This window comes from Pelodiscus sinensis, chromosome 20, assembly GCF_052426305.1.
Source record: "Pelodiscus sinensis isolate ZL-2025 chromosome 20, ASM5242630v1, whole genome shotgun sequence".
NCBI classification, from domain to species: Eukaryota; Metazoa; Chordata; order Testudines; family Trionychidae; genus Pelodiscus; species Pelodiscus sinensis.
The window spans coordinates 10554393-10574675 of record NC_143071.1 but is presented as its reverse complement, the minus strand read 5'-3'; the positions used below and the strand labels follow the sequence as shown (position 1 = coordinate 10574675).

The 20283-nt window shown below is 39.7% G+C and overlaps 2 protein-coding genes across 9 annotated transcripts in view; one reads left to right on the top strand and one right to left on the bottom strand.

Moving 5' to 3' along the window:
* The window catches only part of ZNF207 (zinc finger protein 207), a 34374-nt gene extending 24818 nt beyond the window's left edge, over positions 1 to 9556 (top strand). For 2 of the 8 annotated variants that reach the window (XR_016347528.1, XR_016347521.1), the window contains one exon: positions 363 to 9556. The gene's annotated coding sequence lies outside the window, so the exon portion shown is untranslated. The remainder of the gene's footprint in view (positions 1 to 362) is intronic. The other 6 variants (XR_016347527.1, XR_016347525.1, XR_016347526.1 and 3 more) reach the window with 6 other exon arrangements.
* Positions 1 to 20283, bottom strand: part of LOC102457124 (sterile alpha motif domain-containing protein 9-like) — a 225967-nt gene that overhangs the window by 172325 nt on the left and 33359 nt on the right. The gene's annotated exons all lie outside the window — the stretch shown is intronic.

The following is a 20283-nucleotide window of genomic DNA, read 5'->3' as shown; positions in this document are numbered from 1 at the left end:
TTGTACTGGTCTAGCTACTTCAGAAGACACTAAGGTGAAGGTAAACTTTTCAGTGGCTGATGGAATTTTCACCTAACATTACTTTTTGGGAACTAGAACAGTAAATGCCATCAGTTATGGGAAAACAGAAAATAGTTATGTTCCAGTCATCAAGCTACAAAGGAAGTAACCTAACATCTTAATTTTGTACAACTCAGAAGTAGTCAAAGTAGAAAAGGCTTAGTTTGGAATTAACAAACAAATGTTAAGGCAGCAACTTTTTTTGTTTGCTTGATCACTGGAATTTTGTTAATTTTGAATGCATGTCTTTCACTTAATTCGGTTATGTTTTTCTAAAATCTAAATTTTTCTTCTTCCTATAGCCCTGCCATAGGACAGGCTGAGGCAGAGTCTCAGTGTTGCCCTGTTCAGTCTGAGGCAAGTGGGATTTATTTTATTCATTCTGGGGGCTTTCACAGCTTTATGGCTGTTGGATATTTATGTCCCCAAACTTGCAGCAAGTTTGGTGAAGGCCCCTAAATTTAATTTAATTTAGGATTTTTATAATCTTTTGGTAGATGGGCTCTATATTAATATTCATACTTCTTTGCTGTGGTGTTTTTGAAGAGATTGGGGGGAAGGAGTATTTAAGATGAATGTTGTTGCAACTTTTGCCCCTTTATCCTTCAGCCTGGTCCTTTTTTTTTAAATCCCATGCACTGTTTTTTTGAAGGTGTAATCTTTTAATGTAGCTACATGTAGCCTACATGAACAAATCTGTTGGGTGATGCTGTTACTTTTTCTGATAAAAATGTGTTGAAATATTGCTTCCTTAATCCAAAAACTTCATCATAACACTTTTAAATCCATTTAGTTATCAGGCCTAAAATATTAATAATTATAATACTCAGAACTGAAGGCATAAAATTAGCTATATTTATAGAATCCTAAATAATAATTTTCCATAAAAAAGTGTGATCTAATTTGTTGTATTCATGTTATACCATGAAAGTTACACCATAAAAGTAAATATTAATATAGAGCCCTGCAAGGAGGAAATACACATTTAAGTTGGTAAAAAAGAAAAGAGGAATGAGAAATTGAAGTTGTGGATTTTGTAGCAATGTCAGTTTGAAAGTTTTCTTCTTGAAATTGGCCTGTTAAAAAGGCATGATATTGTAAAGTTTGGTGTATTGCACCATGTACTCTAAAATCACATCATTCTTTGCCAATTTTGAGGGTTGTGCAGTGTAACATACGTGTTTAATAACTGCCATTACCATATCAACAATATTGAAGTTAAACCTGAACTCTTATTTAGAAAATGAGATACTTTAGTATCTTCAAATAATTTTAAAATTGCTATTTGAGCACACTTGCCCCTTGGCCGTTTTCTTGCAAAAGTATTTTATATCTGGACAATTTCAGCCCCAAGCACAGGTTTAGTCCCAGTGTAATCTGATTGTCTCGTGTCAGCACTGACTCTTACAATGTCCAAATTAAACAAAAAATTAATGTTTGTTAGGCTGTTTGAAATTGGTGCAGCAGATAAGTTTTTAAAGACAGCTTGTGATGCACCATAGGAACTGTTTAATTTCTTTCTTTTTTTTTAAGTAATAGTTAACTAGTATAGCTTTCACAAGTCTGTTTGTGGTTCACAATTTCTCGAATACTATTGCCTGTCATCTACAAGAGTAGAACTTGTTCCTTCTGCCTGGTTGCCTTTTTCCTTTCGAAATCCTGCCCAAGTTCCCGACACTTGCATTCTGAGCCCTTTCTGGATTTCTGATCCTTCTTGGTTAGCACCAGAAACTTAATTATTAGTCTCACTAATGCTCAAATTTGTGAGACAGGTGCACTGAATGTTGATTGTATTCAAGTCATTGTTAAAAAATGTGTTGTGTTCCTAATTCTTTCAGTGTGAAGATTGACGCATAGCACTACATGATAATACAGTCGACAGCATTTTTCTGCTAAATTTATTCATGTAGAGCTTGTTAGGTCACATCACTGTCTTCTCTGCTTGTTTGAATAAACTGGTCACAGGCAAGAGTTTTCTTGCTGAAGAAAATTGAATAAGTTGTGTATTGTAGGTGTTGCTCAGGTATCTGAAAACTTTTAAGACTCAATGAATGAAAAATAGCCAGAGAGTGTGTTAATATTGATTCACTCTGCCATGTCACCACTTAATAGACTGATACAAGTACTTGGATGGAAACAATTTAGTGTTTGGTAAGTGTTCAGGTGTATTTTGTAGTAGAAATGTTCACATGTAGATTAATGTATACACTCTGCCTTATCTAAGGTATACAGTTCTACAAAGATAAGTATCCTTTGATCCACACTTGGATTATATCTAATAAACATTCTATTTGTTTGAAGATACTAGTTTAAGATGGCTATGAAAAATCACTCACTTGCACTTCTATTTCTATTATTTTTCTATTATACTAATGCTCTTAATGTAAATTAAGTGTTGCTTCACCATACCAACCCCCTTCCACACATGAGTCTCTGTATTTCTTGTATCTGTCTTATGAATGAGGCCAAATAGTATAGCTCTTTCTTTTCCCTTTCACTATAAGGATATTTTCTTTTCCATACTTCTTGGAATCCTAGTAGAAATTAGGGATGTCAACATGTACACAGTTAACCAATGAGCCTGGGCTCATCAGTTATCCCTCGTGGTTACATGCACCACTCGCCAATCCCCACGCTGGGTTGGGGGGGCAGAAGCTGGTATGCGAGGGGAGCTGGTGCTCACAGAGCCACCTGCCCTTCGCACTGCTGCCTCTAATACAGAGGTGCGGGGGAGCCAATTGCTCCCCCTAGTGCTGCTACTGTATCAAGCAGCAGTGCAGGGGGGAGAGGTGCAGGCAGGAGCACTCCACACACACCGCAAAAATAAACGCATTTTAACATCCCTAATAAAAACTGGTTTCTGGAGGAAGACTAATCACTTTATTGAGGATGTAAAATCCTATTTAAAATGTTGATTGGTTAAACTATTAATTTAACCAGTTAAGTGGCTTGTAGTGTGATGGGGCCCAGCCAGGTTAGAACATCCCTACACCTACAGCACAAAGCAGATGAGAGGCTGCTCCAGCCTGACCAGGCAGAGGGGTTGCTTTGAGCTCCAGTTAACCATTTATCCCGGTAAGCATGCCAGTAAGGCTAGTGCTTACCAGGTAACTGGTTACCTCTTTACATCCCTGTTTGCTATCCTCTTCTGAAAAACGCACTCAGTGGCACTCTGGAATGATTCTGCAAGATATTGTGTGGATTTGAACTTTTCTTTCCTATAATTTTTGATTCAGTGTGGTATCAGAAATCTTTGGTCTTCAAACATAATTTTTGCTCTTTCCTCCATGTTCCTGACTTCCTCTAAAAGAGTTTTATGGTTTTCAAGAGTTTTTCATTTTGAGATTTCTGTAAGAATTTGAAATATTTAGGGTCTCAGTGACTTAGCAGGCATGGCAGTATTATCCTAATGTGGTGCCACAGTTGAAGCCGTGTATTTAAAAGCAATAAAAGAGTAGTTTGCATTTTTCATTAAATATTCAGTGGTGTTCTCTGACCTAAAAGGTATAGAGGCTCTGCTTTCCTTCTAACTACAACAGATGCACACCGCTTTACGTTATTTAATGGGAGCTTTTCCTCCACTCCTGGATCAACCTAACAATCTTGAAAGCAAGTTGTCCGGTGGCACCTTAGAGACCCATGTCATCATATAAGTTGTAGTGGAAATAACAAAATCCAAAGTATATACAACAGCAAAAGCGTTTACCTGTCAAGTGTAGGACTCATATTAATGAAGCTAATTAAGTAGGCTGGCCATCTCTCCGAGACTTTTTGAACAAATCTTAAGTGTTTCAAAAATCTCTAAACATAGATCCAGTTTGGTTTTTTTGTTTCGTTTTGTTTTTTAAAATCTTGTCTCCTAATGGAAGCTTGTCTGACATCCTTGAGTGTGGATCTAAGGACATTGCCAGAAAATCTTCGGTTTTATCCAAGAATTTTCCCTATTTCAAAGTGGCATGTCCTTACTAATACCCTGTGTGGCACTATGTTGCTCTGTTTTTGCTTCTATTTTTTTTCCTGAGAGCCTTGTCAGAATCACTTAAAATATTACTTTTATTTTCTTACATCCTAATGGAAGTATAGAGTAGAAAAATTCAATTTAAAGCTACAAGGACCTATATTTTTTGTATGGACTAGAATTGCAATAATTTGAACTTACACATATATCTCATCACATGCAAGGTAAACAATAAGAGTGACAATTAAAATATGTGCCATTCATTAAGTTATTGGTGGTTTTAGAACATTCTGATATTTGCCTTATATAGAACACTTTGTATATTAGTAAATGCTGTCCCTTAAGTGCTGTGGACATTACTTAATGCCTATCTACCTGTTTTCAAAATGGTTACACTAAAGTAACTAGAATATCATATGGCACAGTGGTTTTTAACATGTTAATCATTGTGGGCTGCATCAAGTACTACTTGTATGTACTGATAATGTCACATGGACTGCAAGCTAATTGGGCTGCAGGTTGAGAACCACTGCAATAGCCATGGTTAGTAGATTTAGTGACCTCTTTCTGGCACACATGTACTGATGGTCCATTTTTGTATTTGCCATAAAAATGTGTCCAGATATTAAATTTGGGAGTGGGAAAAGAATTGAGGATAGATGCTTTGGAAATAATCTTGTTGAGTTTGAAGACACATTTAATCATCTGATTGTTGTCATTCAGTTTAAATACATTTCTTGTATGGCAGTCCTCTACAAATCTCTATCTGAGTAGGAAGTAGATTATTCATCAAGCTGTGATTATGATTCTGGTATCATGTTTCTTCTAGTGTGTATCTGAAGTTTAAATGCAACTTCATTGTTGGTCAAGTGACCTAAATATACTGAGGACTTTGGTGCAAGAGAATCAGACTTTTAATCCACAATTTCTTGATCCTTTGGCCAACATAGACTTGAAATACATCAAACTCCCCCAGGTGGCTGCAAACTGTGTCTCTCCCTTCTCAACCCCAGTCTTTTTCTTATGTGGTGTGGAAGATTCACAGTTGGGAGTCCTGACCAGTCCTTGATTGGCCAAATGGTGCCCACATAAAGCTTCAGAGTAAAGGAGGAAGATGAACTATCTGCAGGATTTCTACTGCAACATCTGCATTTCATTCAGATCATCAGACGTAGTGTATAGGGTTGTAAGATCCAGCCTTTTTATTCAGCCAAGTACTTAACTCACATTGTATCTAATAGGATGGTGTATCTTCAATGTTAGGATACTACACGTTTCACTGGAAGTCTATGCATTGGTTTCCCCCACCATCTCATAGCAGAAAACATCAGTTTTAATAATACCATTTTTAGTGGTGCTAAACTCCTCTTAAAACATTGATACAGGTTTATCTTGACTAGGAATTAAAAGGTACGACCAACAGTTTGACAGTGTAACAGTCTCTTGTATGAGATCATGTTTGATATAATAGCTGGCTCATTTTTGGGCTTCCTAGAATAATACACTAAGAATAAATCTGATTTTGAGGCCATGGGATTTTTTTTCCTCCCCTCTTCTCCTTCATGGGTGGTACAGAGAGAAGACACATTATGGCAGGGGAGTTGATAGGTCAGGTGAGATCAAGTTCAGGCATATGTTTCCTCAGGGTTTCCTTTTTATTTTTGCTAAATTCAGTATACATTTAGTTGCACTTCGAGAGTAATTCTTTTTTAAATTGAATTACACTTTTGTTGCTCATACTAACGCCACTTACTAGTCCCAACTTCAACCTCTTGGTTTAGAATGTAGGAATTTTCATCATACATTAGAAAAGCCCACATATACTCAAAGGAATGCATTTCTCTGTTCCCTGATTTACGAATCACATACCAAGATGAAGTAAAACTGAATTCACAAACCACTTCAACTTTATTGCCTCAGTGAAGCAGGTGAAATTTAAGAAATTTAGTGTACTCAATCTGTGTTCATTGAGTGCTCTTAATAGGGTCACTCTTGCAACTACAACTTGTAATTCCTTGACATTCAGGTTCATCCAAGAGGTATTTATCACATTTCACTTGTCAGATACATGAGTTAAAAAACTTAAATCAAATTTAAGGGCAAATTAAGCATAATTTTATAGCTATCTTTAATCCATTTTTTTTAAAAGGGACCCTAGCAATTGAGGTTTGACTCTTTTTTTTTTTTTTTTTTTTAAATGAGAACTAAATTATGGATAAACTCCTTGGTTTAATACAACTTGTGTTTTTGTTAACTAGCAGCAGAATTTCAGCATTTGCTACTTACTGGTAGAGAAGAAAAATCCCACAGCACTGCCAGTACAGGTTAGTTTAATCTGTAAGTACCTGATATTCCTATTTGAAATATTGTGTTCAGATTCCATTTAAATACACGAGGAGAGAATCTTTGATCACCTAAATGTGAATAAGTCTTTGTTATGTAGGATATATGTTGCTGTCTTCAGTAGTGGATACATTTGTAGAACTTAACAGTTAAAGTACAATGATTCTAACTACACCTAGTGGTTCTATACTTTTACAGACACCTGATTAATGGAAATGGGGATTAAAAGTTTTGATAGCCATTTTGACAGTATTGAGATATTTAATAGACACATGAACATGGATTCAGCAGTCACTTCAGTAATTCACTTGCCACCAAGAGAGGTCATTTTACCAGAGTGAAATGATTATATAGGATTTTGATATTTGCTTATTTTGGGATTGGATATTCATGACCCTTATGCTCTCACAATAATTTAACCTAGACTTAAATTTTCTGTTTACAGATCAAATGTAATATCACTGACTTAAGATCCCCACTCTCATTTATTTGATGTAGTAGGCCCTGTGCCATGGGATTAGACTCTGAAATCCATCTTAACCCCTTTCTGCACTTCAAAACTCCTACAGATGTTTTCCTCTGTTTAGTTTACCCCATATTTATTGCCTTTCCCTCATATTCCTCCTTACTGTCTCCTTGTACCCCTCTGTTATTGATTGATTATGCTTAATCTGCTTGGCAGGTGACTTGATGGTTTGGGGGTTTTGGTTGTGCAGTGTCCTGAGCATCTTGAGTGCTTCATTTGAAATTCAGTTCAGAAGATAAAGTTTTGTATATGTACGCAAATATTCTGTGATCATTTTTAGGTGCTCTTTAAAAATAAACTCAACTTACTCCAAGACTACAGCGCATTAAAGAGCAAATGTTAATGCAAACTACATCATAACAGCCATACTGGGTCAGACCAACGGTCCATCCAACCCAGTATCCTGTCTAATAGTGGCCAATAGCAGTTGCCCCAGAAGGAGGGAACACAACAGGTAATCCTTACGTGATCCCTCCCTTGACACCCACCCCCAGAGAAACAGAAGCTGGGACACCATTCCTACCCATCCTAGCTAATAGCCATTGATGGACCTAATCTCCATGAATCTGTCTAGCTCTTTTTTGGACCCTGTTAGAATCCTAGCCATCAACACATGTTCTGGCAAGGTGTTCCAGAAGTTTACTGTGCGCTGAGTGAAGAAAAATTTCCTTTTGTTTGTTTCCCTAGTTCTTATATTGTGGGAATAAGTAAATAACTGTTCCTTACTCACTTTTTCCACACGTGTCATGATTTTATAGACCTCTTATCATATCCCCTCTTAGTCTCCTCTTTTCTAAGGTGAAATGTCCACATCTCTTTAATCTCTCTTCATATGGGACTCGTTCTAAACCCCTAATCATGTGCCCTTTTCTCAACCTTTTCTGAATCAGCTTTTAAGTAAAGCCGTGTCTCGTGGTTATAGTACAGCCAGGAATAGTCAAATAGAAAGTAAAACCGTCGTCTCAGTTTAGCTAATTAGAGCGACAGTCTCATAAGAACGGCCATACTGGATCAAACCAAAGGTCCATCTAGCCCAGTATCCTGTCTGCCGACACTGGCCAATACCAGATGCCCCAGAGGAAGGGATCACAACAGGTAATCATCACGTGATCCTCTCGTCAGCCACCTCCAGAGAAACAGAGGCTAGGGATATCATTCCTACCCATCCTGGCTAATAGCATTGATGGACCTAACCTCCATGAATCTATCTAGCTCTTTTTTTAGAACCCGGTTAAAGGTTCATCTTGTATAAGTTTTAATAATTCATTCTCGATTATAATAGCTTGTTGGTTTTTTGTTATAGAAGAAAACACTGGCTTTCAGAGCTGTGATAACATTTGTAATTTTAGAAGTACACCTTAACCAAGGGCTCCTAATCTATGCACAGGAATTCAAATTGTAAATGTTCACTTGCTTGAAAGTGGAAGCACACAATTCAGCTTTCTCATTTGTGATATGCCTGTGCAAACTTGTCATTTGGGAACCTGGTAGGTCACTTGTATAGGAATTAAAATTAATCTGGCCTGTAAATCCAGAACACAATTGGGAGTTATGTACATGTATAAAAGTTGCAGATTGCTTACTGTCAAATCGGTGAGTATACCTCATATCAGGGATGGGGAACCTTTTTAGAGCCAGGGCCACTGACCCACAGAAAAATCAGTCTGGGCTGCACACAAGTGAGAAACCAAAAAAAAAAAGAGAAGAAAAACCCCACCCTTCACCAGCGTGGGAACGCCGAGCCTCAGGCTGGATCCAGGCAAGCCCGGAGCTGCATCCCACCCCCGGGCCTTAGGTTCCTCACTCCTGCCTTATGTAGTAAAGTTCATGAATCTTTCCTTTAAATTGATGTTTTTAAATAATTATGAATCTGTTTGCCATTTGTGGCACCAAATCTGTCAACCAATTCTTTTGGACTGCAGTATTGTTCTGAGACGTATGGATTAACGTTTTACTTCATGATACTCTCATTAGTATTGAACACTCTCCTGGGCCACACTCATTCTCTGGTGCTTCATATTGCAATCTTGAAGCATTGTATTCTCTTGCATTAATATAATGAACTACGGTGAAAATGCCATCTGAGATTCATGTATAATTATTTCATAGCATGATAGAATATTGTTTCAATAATAGAGTGAAATAAATTTTCCTTTCAAACAGCAAATTTTTATTTTTCTGAAAGGATACTGGGAGTCTGTAGACTTGTCATTACCACATAAGTCCATTTTACTATAGCAATTACGTGGAGGTCATGTCTCAAATTCATGCACTTTGAAGAAGTGATGTGAATGAGAGTGAAGTAACTGTTGGAACATTAAAGATGCCCATCAGTCTGTAAGCACATGTTGCAAATTGTGTACACGGTAAAAAGTATTGCTAAGAGGGAGGGATAAATTTAAAGGTTTGGTAAGTATGTGGGTAACTGTAAAATGCATGTTGACTGTAGAAATGGTAACTGTCTGCAGTTTAATTTTCATAGCATTCAGTTGACAAAGAAGTGTTGAAGATCATTTGGGACCAAGAACAATGAATCAAACTTGTGTACCTTGTGTGTTTTTATGGGACTCATTTTTCTTCAGGAATTGGCAATTGGATACAAGTACTTCCATAATATGTATCTAATTCTGACTTTCTCTAGTGATTAAACTTAGTAATTTAATAAATGATTTGCTGCCTGTGTGTTTTCTTTGAAAGAACAATTTAAACTCTGCAACACATTGTCTGGAAGTGCTCCACAAAAGTATAAAAAAGTGCATTTTCAACCAACCTTCATCTTAAATAGCTTAATGAAATCAAGCAAGTGAAGAAAAGTAGTTTCTCTGCAGAGACATAGGGTCAGAGATGCTGCAATTCCATATGTCTTTGAGGCTAAAAACAACCCAAATCTGATCCTTGTGCTTTGCCTTCCTAATTTTTGTCTGGGTGTTTTTTGTACCTTTTTTTAAAAAAATCTGGCTTCCTTTGTTTTGTGTAGATCTCAGTAATCTAACAATGAAAATTAAAATTAATAAAAGTTCCCAAAACTGCCAAGTAACTATTATGTGCTAGTAAGACATGATACTTGAAGTAAGTAATCCAGTTGTACTTTTAGATTAAGGCATATTTGACCAAATGAAAATGGGAAGGATTTTTTTAGCTGAAATGGTCTTGATACTAAATTGGCCCAGTATAATTAAACTTGAACAGTTGATTTGCAGTACCTAAAAATAACAAATCTTTTACATATTTGAAGACTTTATCAGGTCCACCCTCACTCACCTTTCTCAAAACTAAAATCCAGTTTAACTTTTCCTCATAAGTCATGTCTTTTAAATCTTTTGTCATTTTGTTGCCCTCCTCTGGACTCAAGTTTGTCCACATCTTAAAGCATGGTACCCAAACTTGGATGTAATACTTCAGCTGACACCTCATATTGCCAGGTAAAGGGAGACAATTACCTCCTGTGTTTTACACATGACGCTTCTGCTCTCCAGAATAACATTTGCCTTTTTTGCTACAGCATCACACTTTTGACTCATTCTGTCTGTGATCTACTATATCCTCCAGATCCTTTTTTGGGTTTTTATCCCTTAGTACTTTGCACCTGTCCTTGTTGATTTCAGTCCAAGTCATCAATTTGTCAAGATCATTCCGAATTTTAGTCCTGGCCTTCGGAGTGTTTGCAGCTCTATCCAACTTGATATCTGCTAATTTTGTAAGCATGCACTCCACTACGTCATCCAAGTTGTTAACACTGAATAGTACTACCGGAACCAATATGGATCCTACTTGAATAAGAACAGCCATACTGGATCAAACCAAAGGTCAGTTTAGCCTAATATCCTGTCCTCCGACAGTGGCCAAATCCACTTGATTTCTCCTAGTTTGATGTTGAACCATTGATAATTATTTTGAGTCTCATCTTTCAAGAAATATTTGAATTAAGAACACAAGCAATTCTGAGTAAATCCTCTAATATGCAAATAATTCACGTCACACAAAGTGACAATTCCGAGTCAAGTTTTTAAAGTCTTTGAACTAGACAGTGTGTAAAAAAAAAAAAAAAAAAAAAAGTTTGTGCAGGAATACCATTTTCTGTTCCAATGTAACATATCAAATATGTTCAGGAAGAGTAGGGAAGTAAATATTTGTCCGATTCAGACTCATGGTAGTCTCATAAGGAGTGCCAATTACAGGTAAATATTCTAGAACTGAGATGGATACCTCTGGCTTACAAAGAGTTTCTACCATTGATCAGATTCTACAGATTCTCGTGGACGATCCACAGTGACCTACTACATAGAGGAATGTACAAGAAGTCATAGCGCTCTTGGTGGGATTTATTCAGATTTGTGTCCATATGATGGCTCTCCACTAAATTGCCAACTTTCTAACTTTGTGCAAAACAACTCCTATGCCTGGCTCCTTCTGTGATGCCCTGCTCTTGATTGCTCTTTTCCCTGTTACTGTCTCCTGCCCTCTTGCTTTCACTGGGCTGAGCCAGCAGGGGAGTTGGAGTGGGGCCAGGGATGAGGTGTTCGGGGTGTGGGAGAAGCCTGGGGCAAGGGGAGTGGGCTCCACATGGGGCCAGAAGAGAGGGACTTGGGCAAGTGGGTTGTGAGGATTCTGGCTGGGGGTGGGCCAGGGATGAGAGATTTGGGGTGCAGTAGAGGAATTCAGGCTGGGTACTCCAATCAAAAAACTAGATGCCTGGCAACCCTACTCCACCTTCTGGAGGAGAATAATAGTTCAGCTGATTCACTGAGCAAAAAAGGATTATTAGAAGATTAAGGATCAAATCTTCCAAAAATCAGGAAAAAAATCCAGGATCCATAGCAGATGTTTTCATGATTGCTGGTTACACCATTTGGTGTGTGTTTACCCCCTATTTCCTTTAATTCCAGGGTTATTAAGGAAATATACTGGTAGTTCCTCCTTGCCCTCAACAATTCTGGTTTTCAAATCTCATGGTGCTAATTCAGAATGAAGTGATATAGAACTTACAGCCTAGCTCTTTGCCCAAATCACTCAGCATGGTTGTATCTCAGGTTGAATGGCTTCTGGATGTCTTCGTTATCTAGAGAACATTCTTTAGGAGTACAGAATATTTTCAGAGCAGGAAATTATCTACAAGAATTAGGTATTCTGCAAAATGAAAGTTTATTATTCTGGGCAGAATTGAAGGGTTACATTCCTTCTCAGTGCTCTAGTAATTGGTTTTGTTGCTTCAATTAAGGTACATTTTGTAGCAAAATCTGCATTCCATCTGCCTACAGAAGGGCCTGTGATTTCTCATTAATCAGTGAGCAGATTTAAGGGGCCTTTCTTATTTTCCTCCTGAAAATGAGGGCAGGGAAAGATTGCTGCACCAGGGGATTTAAATCTAAAGACTTTCTTCTATGATGGAACTTTTATTTTGAATCTTACCAAGCTGTTCAATATCCTTTTATCAATGAAAATGGCATTGTTGGTGGCAGCTACCTCAGCATATAGAATAAGGGATTTACACTGTTCTTCATATTGACAGAGTAACTATGAACATCCTTTATTTCTGAGTATTGTCAGACTTTCAAATTAATCAGTTTATTCATTTACAAGTTTTCTTTCTACAAATTCATTTCTCTCCACCTGAAGCTAAATTACAGTCTTGGTTGAGAGGATTATTGTTGTACTACATTTTCCATAACATAGCAAGACTTTTTACTACTGACAAGAGTTAGGGAAGAGTTTTATCTTCACATTTGGACTCACGCTACTGGAGCACAAGCATCATTGGTTGCATAACTAAGTCAAGTCCTAATACTGGAGATTTCCACAGCAACTTTCTGAACTTCAACTCACATGTTTATTCATTAGTAAACACACCTGTTTAGAAAGGGTGATTTTGCAATCAGTTTTCAAATAACTCCTATCTCCTGTCCCATTGGCAATTACCAGGGCTCGACAAATCCGCTTATCTACTCGCTTATGGCAAGTAGATTTCAGCTGGTTGCCCCGTTCACTGGCGGTGTGCGCATGCGCAGTGCGGGTCTGGTGCATGCACAGTGAGGGCTGGTGAGTGGGTTTTTGCTGTGGTAGTCAAGCCCTGGAAATTACAGATAGCAGTGCCCTGCCATGAAAAAATGCATCCCAGACACTGAAATCTGGTCATTTATGTGCTTTTCCAGAAGCTATACAGGTTTCATAGGGGGGGTTGTTTTTCAAATTGTAGGCCCTGACCCAAAAGGAAGTTGTGGAGGAGGCTTGCAGTATTGCCACCCTTGTGTTCTGCCTTCAGAGCTGGGTGGATGGAAAGCAGCTGATGTTAATTGGGCATCCATCTCTGAAGGCAGTGTCCTGCCAGCCGCAGTGCAGAAGTCACCCTGACTTCTGCACTGCTGCCTTCACGCCTGTGTGGTCAGAGAGAAAGTAATGCTGACTGAGGCCCACGCTCTGCAGGTAGCAGCGCAGGAGAAAGAATGTCAATACTGTACTGTACCATCCTTCAGTGCTACTGCTAGCAGCAGGTCTGTCTTCAGCGCTGACCTCCTGCCCAGTAGATGCTGCTCTTCGGCTACCTAGCTCTGAAGGCAGCACCACCACCAGCAGCAGCACAGAAGTGAAGTTAACCTTGTGAGCTGCCCTCCCCCACAACTCCTTTTTGGGTCAGGATTCCTATAATTGCAACACTCTGAAAGAAGCAAGAGAAATAAGAGCCCTGAAATGTTTAAGAACAGCTGTAGTGGGTCAGACCAAGGTCCATCTAGCCCAGTATCCTGTCTGCTGACAGTGGCCAATACCAGATGCCCCAGAGGGAGGGATCACAACAGGTAATCGTCACGTGATCCCTTCCCCGTCAGCCACCTCCAGAGAAACAGAGGCTAGGGATATCATTCCTACCCATCCTGGCTAATAGCCATTGATGGACCTAACCTCCATTAATCTATCTAGCTCTTTTTTAAACCCTGTTAAAGTTCTAGCCTTCACTGCATCCTCTGGCAAGGAGTTCCACAGGTTGATTGTGCATTAAGTGAAGAAAAACTTCCTTGTGTTTGTTTTAAACGTGCTGCCTATTAATTTCATTTGGTGACCCCTAGTTCTTGTGGGAATAAGTAAAAAACTTTTCTTTATTCACTTTTTCCACACAAGTCATTTTATGGACCACTATCATATCCCCCCCTTAGTTGCCTCTTTTCTAAGATGAAAAGTCCAAGTCCTTTTAATCTCTCTTCATATAGAATGACAAACCCCTTATTTCTGTTGCGCTTTTCTGAACCTTTTCCAATGCAAATAGATCTTTGAGATGAGGCTTTTGGCTCCCACTGCAGAGCAGTCCAGCGACAGCAAGCACAGGACAGAATGAAACACCGGAAATACCTGTAAGAAACCTATCAAATAGACATGTGCCATCCCCTGTTATAAATATTGATGGTTAACAGCAAGCTTTAGATAGCTAACCTGTGTCTGAAGAATGAGGATAGAAATAAAAAAAAGGTAGTCCTGGCAATATTAAAAGATGTGAAAAGATACACTGCATTGTAGCTACAATCCTATACTAAAAGTCAGGTTCCAGTTAAACTAAGACCTAGACTGGTGCTTCTCAGAATAGGACAGGTAAGTGCCCAAGAGGAAGAAGTAACAAACAGTACTGTCCCAGGATTGGTAAATCAGATGCTGAAAATAATGGAAAGGTTCACAGAATATTAGGAGACAGGAGCTGTGACTCAATTGCAGGGGACCGAATGAAAAAGAATTTGAATGTGAAAAGCTGAGATCGAGAGGGTTAACGCTTAGAATTGATGTATGAACACATGGAGTGGCCCCCAAAACAGTTGAGTGCAGCACATAAGGCCGTTCCTGCAATCCATTTGGCATGCAGACAAAAATAACAGACACTGGGAGAACAAATTCAGTTTTTACAAGAACAGGTAACTACCCCATCTCTCCTCAGAACCGGTAGCGTGTGGGTTCCCAACTGTTTTGACCCACCAAATCCCACTCCATGCTTAGCTAAAAATATTCCCCCCCCCTCAAATATTTTTAAATGTTTTCCTTTATAGTCTTTCTCAGTTTGCTAAATTTGCTGTTGCTGCCTGTACCTTAAACAACTGTGAAAGTTAATTTCTCTTGGCTGCGGTCTTGCTACGTTCCTCGGTTGCTTTTCATCCTTTTTCCTGCCTCGTCTCACTTTGACTCTGTTTTAAAAGTTACAGCTTTTACAGAAACCTCCAAAGGTACATCTACACATTAACATAACTAGCACTATTTTGGAATAATTTAGTCCGCATCTACACAGCAGGCAGCTATTTCAAAATAATGTTGAAATACTGTCAGTCTGTAGGACTTCTTACTCCGTCTCCTGTCACCATCATTGTACCAGGAGTAAGGGAAGTCGGAGGAAGAGCGCTCTATTTCGAAATAAGTGCTGTGTAGACTAGTGGTCACCAACTAGTAGATTGGGATCTACTCGTAGATCTTGGAGCCTCTGACAGGTAATCCTGACTGGTTTGGCCAGGAAGCTATCAAGTGCTGGCACTTCAGTTGCTCCTCCGCTCACTGTCATTCTGCTCCTGCCCTCTGCCTTGGAGCTGCCCCCCTGGGAGCCTCCTGCTTGCTGTACAAGGTATGGGAGGGAGAAGTGGGGGGGGATGCTGTTGTCAGAGTGTCCCTCCTTCCCCCCACTTCTGTATCCTATCTCCACACAGAGAGAAGGGGAGGGAGGGAGCTTGGCAATGAAAATCTCAGTCACTCCTACACCCTGTGTGTGTCTGTCATTCTTACAAACACACTGCCCTTCACTCTCATATCCTGACCAAACACACGTGGGGGGTTGTCGTTATAGCTTTTACTGCTTGCAAAGTATGTTGGTTTTGGTTTTTGACTGGTCTGTGCGTTTCATAATTTTCATTTCTCTCTTATACTTAAATGTAATTCTTTGAGTAGCAAGTTCTAAAATACCTAACCTGCTATGGCTGGAGTCATTATCCCTGTGGTAATTGCTGCTCCTGGCAGTGGCTGGCATGTCCCTGCAGCCCCTGAGAGAGGCAGAGCAGGGCATCTCCACATGCTGTCCTTGCCTGCAGATACCACTCCTGAGCTCTCATTGATCAATAACAGGGAACTGTGGCCAGTAGAAGCTGTGGGTTCAGTGCCTGTAGATGAGATGAGGGGCAGCCTGTACATGCAGTCTGCTTTTAGGAGTGGGCCTGGGCAGGAGTAAGCCTCCCTTAAGTCCACTGCTACACCACCTGGAAGCCATCTTAGGTAAGTGGTGCCCAGCCAGACCCTGCATCCTGGACCCGCTCCTGTACCAGACATGAGTTCCCCTGCACCCAAACTCCTTCCACACTCTGAACCCTTTGGCCTAAGACCAGACCCTTCACCCCAAGCATCCTGCCTGGTGAAAGTGCTTGAGGTTCAGGGAGGAAGGAAGATGGAGTGAGCAGGGGTGAGGCCTCAGAGAAGGAGTGGAGCAGGGGAGTGTGGGGCTCCAAGAAGGGGTGGTAGTTTTACATTGCAATTAAATTGAAAAAGTGATCTTGTTGAAAAGGTTGGAAACCACTGGTGTAGATGCTCTCAATTTTGAAATAAGCTACAGTGAAACCTTTGTTATTCGGCACTCTGTTAACCAGAAAACTTTGCTAACCGGCATTACCCCCAGCCACAATACTATCACATCTTCAGGCGCGCAGGCCTGGCTTGGTTTACCGTGATTGGCTTAACAATGTTTTATTTAAGAAGTACTAATCCTCTTTAACTCAAAATAGAAATGTGACACCAACTGCCTCACACTACAAAACTACCAATATTAAAACTTGAGTTTTACTATTATTGTCCATTGGTTTTTCCTAGCTTAATGGGACCCTCAGATAACCGGAATTTTTAGATAACCAGAATGCCCTAATCCCTGAGCATGCCAGATAACACAGGTGTTTCACTGTATTTTGAAATAAGCTACACAATTGACAGCTCAATTTCCATAGTTTATTTTGAGTTAAGCCCTGCTGTGCAGAGGCACCCCAAAAGCTAAAGCAATTGAACACAAAGCAAGAGGAAAACAAGGTAAAAACATTAAATTAATCCAGTACATTGATTATTTTAATCCTTCAGGAATGCAACAACTAGAATCATTCCTAATTTTCTTGAAACTGTTTGCTAAGCAACAAAAATGCAGACTTTGCTTCTTAGCCTAACCACTAACTAATATTTGTAACTTGGGCTTTTCTTAGCCCAGACAGCAAAGTTTTGAAACAGTTAGGCTACGTCTACACTGGCCCCTCTTCCGTAAGGGGCATGTAAATTTCAGCAGTCGTCGTAGGGAAATCCGCGGGGGATTTAAATATCCCCCGCGGCATTTAAATAAACATGGCCGCCGCTTTTTTCCGGCTTTTAAAAAAGCCGGAAAAGAGCGTCTAGACTGGCCCCGATCCTCCGGAAAAAGCGCCCTTTTCCGGAGGGTCCTATTCTTACTTTGAAGTAAGAATAAGACCCTCCGGAAAAGGGCGCTTTTTCCGGAGGATCGGGGCCAGTCTAGACGCTCTTTTCCGGCTTTTTTAAAAGCCGGAAAAAAGCGGCGGCCATGTTTATTTAAATGCCGCGGGGGATATTTAAATCCCCCGCGGATTTCCCTACGACGACTGCTGAAATTTACATGCCCCTTACGGAAGAGGGGCCTGTGTAGACGTAGCCTTATTGTAAAGCAGTGAACAGTGCCTTAAATTACTATATTAATGCAATAAATTTGGCAAATATAAATATAAATGCTATAAGTTTATTAAGTTTTAAAGAAGGTAATTTGCTCATTTAAATGTTTAAGCCTTTTGTTTTTCTATTTATTTTTATTTGCCTTATTTTATATAGTTATGAATGGAATTCTGGTACCATTTATTTTTAATTGTAAGTTGTGTGACATGTGACTACTTTTTTTATTTTGTTGCAACAAAAGTCAGATGTATAGCCTTTATTTTTTTTAAAAAGTGGCAGTACACTATTTTATTATCATGTTTGGGGTATAATCATATTAATACCACTTTTTTGCAAAGTTCAAAAGGTTTCAGTTATAAATATATGTACATATATTTTGCTTCAATAATGCAATTGCAAGCAAAAATTAGTCTTTTATTAATCACAATTTTTCAGTTAACTATTATGTTTAGTATAAAATATTAGTAACGCCCCTCAAGTGAAAATGCTGACTATACAAATAATTGCAAAAGTAGAGCTTGCGTTATAAAATACTTGATGCCTACTAAATTATAAACAAATGAAATTAATCTGTGTATTAAATTTGTTTCTAAAAATAAGATACATGTAAAACAAACAAAAAACCCATTATTATATTTACTAACTTAAACTGCTTAAGGATGCATCCCACAGCCCAAAGACAGAACATACCACACCACAAAGGTAACAGAAGATGACAGTACACAATGAAGAAATGCCCGAGCATCAGGACAAGAAAAATGAAATGCTTGATAAATAAGAGATTGATCATACACCTCAATCTACTACATATCAACAATTAAATTGGTAATCTGTTAGAAATTACTGTTAATTTAAAAGCTTCAGGGGGTAGCCAATTTAGTCTGTACACGATAAACTTAAACAATAAATGGTCTGGTAGCACTTTATTGACTAACAAAACATGTAGATGGCATCGTGAGCTTTCGTGGGCACAGCCCACTTCTTCAAATGACCAGAGTTTTGAGGTCTGCACATCCTAACCTCAAAACTCCGGTCATCTGAAGAAGTGGGCTGTATCCACGAAAGCTCATGATGCCATCTAGACAATCCCTGACAGATGTTTGTCTAACCTGCCGTTAAAAATCTTCAGTGATGGAGATTCCTCACCCTCCCTTGGCAATTTATTCAAGTGCTTAACCACCCTGACAGGAGGTTTTTTCCTAAACCTCCCTTGCTGTAATTTGAGCCCATTGCTTCTTGTCCTGTCTTCAGAGGTAAAGAAGAACAATTTTTCTCCCTCCTCCATGAAGCAACCTTTTATATACTTGAAAACTGCCATGTCCCCCCTCAGTCTTATACTTGACTGTGACATAGATATATTCAAAACCTGAATTGTACTAATGAATTCAGGGTTTGTGTCATATCTCACATGTAGAGCCCAGCACAAATACCAATTTCTTTCTGCGAATAGAAATTGGTATCCACTGAACTTCAGGAACTGTAGCAGTCAAAGGGGAAAATGTCATGCTGCCACTCCCAGGCACCAGTGCCTCACACCAACAACTCCTCCTGATTGTGCATCTGTACCAGTACCAGCCCCATCCCCACTGGGGCTGTATGACCCTAGACAGGAGATGCAGCTGCATGGAAGGGCTGGAGTGGGGATGGTACCAGCTGTATGAGTTGCTGTCCACCGAGAACAGCAGCACCACATTGGTCTTTTTGGCCACTGTGGTTCCCAGGTTCAATGCTCTGCAGTTCAGTGAATACCCATTTCTTTTCTATTCATGGATAGGCGCATCTGTGGATAGAACTTTGTATCCACACAAGGGCTCTGTTCATATGCAACATGAATGTTAAGTTAAAAAACAATTCAGCCGATTTTACCAACCCTCATTATAACAATCTCCATTTTACTTTAAAAACAACTTTCCTCTCTCCCCTGATTTTGAACAGAGAGTGGAACGTACAGTGGCTGATTGTAAATAGCGGCTGACTACAGTTTACAATAAACTGCAAAAATAAGTGGCTGCACCTAAAGACATCTGTTGAGCATTTCAGAAAAATTTACATCTGCCTTTTATCTTCTCTGTTGACAAGTTTCAGAAGGTACATAGAGTTCTGTGGCACCTTAAATCCTCACAGGTTTATTTGGACAAGCTTTTCTGGGCAAAAACTCACCTTTGTCAGAGACTAAATAAATCTGTGAGTCTTTAAGGTGCCACAGAACTTCTAATGGTGTCTACATTGAGCAGCTTAATGAACAAGCTGGGATTCATGTAAAGAGTTGTTTAGCCAGACCCCATGCAAAGTAGGATGTGAATGGATAGCTAGTAAGCATCACCTTACTGGGTTATGCCTACTGCTTACTGTTAACTGGCAGGGGCTGGAGCAGCCCTTCCCCCACCAGCCACAGGCAAGAGGCTGCTTCAATCCCACAGGGCCCGCTGTGAACAGGGGGCTGCCCCATCCCAGCTGGAGCAGCCCCCGCCTGTGGAGTGGGGGCCGCTCCAGCCGCTCTCCGTTTAATCACTTAACCAGTGAACTAATTAAAGGGTATTTTTGTTTCCAATGAAATTTAAATTAGGTACAGGCAGTCCCCGAGTTACGTGGATCTGACTTATGTCGGATCCGCAGTTACGAACGGGGCCCTCCCTCTCCCTGGTCTCCAGCAGACCAGGGAGAGGAAGCAAAGCGGCGGAACACGCAGGCAGCGGACAGGCCAGACGCGTCTGGGCTGTCCGCTGCCCGC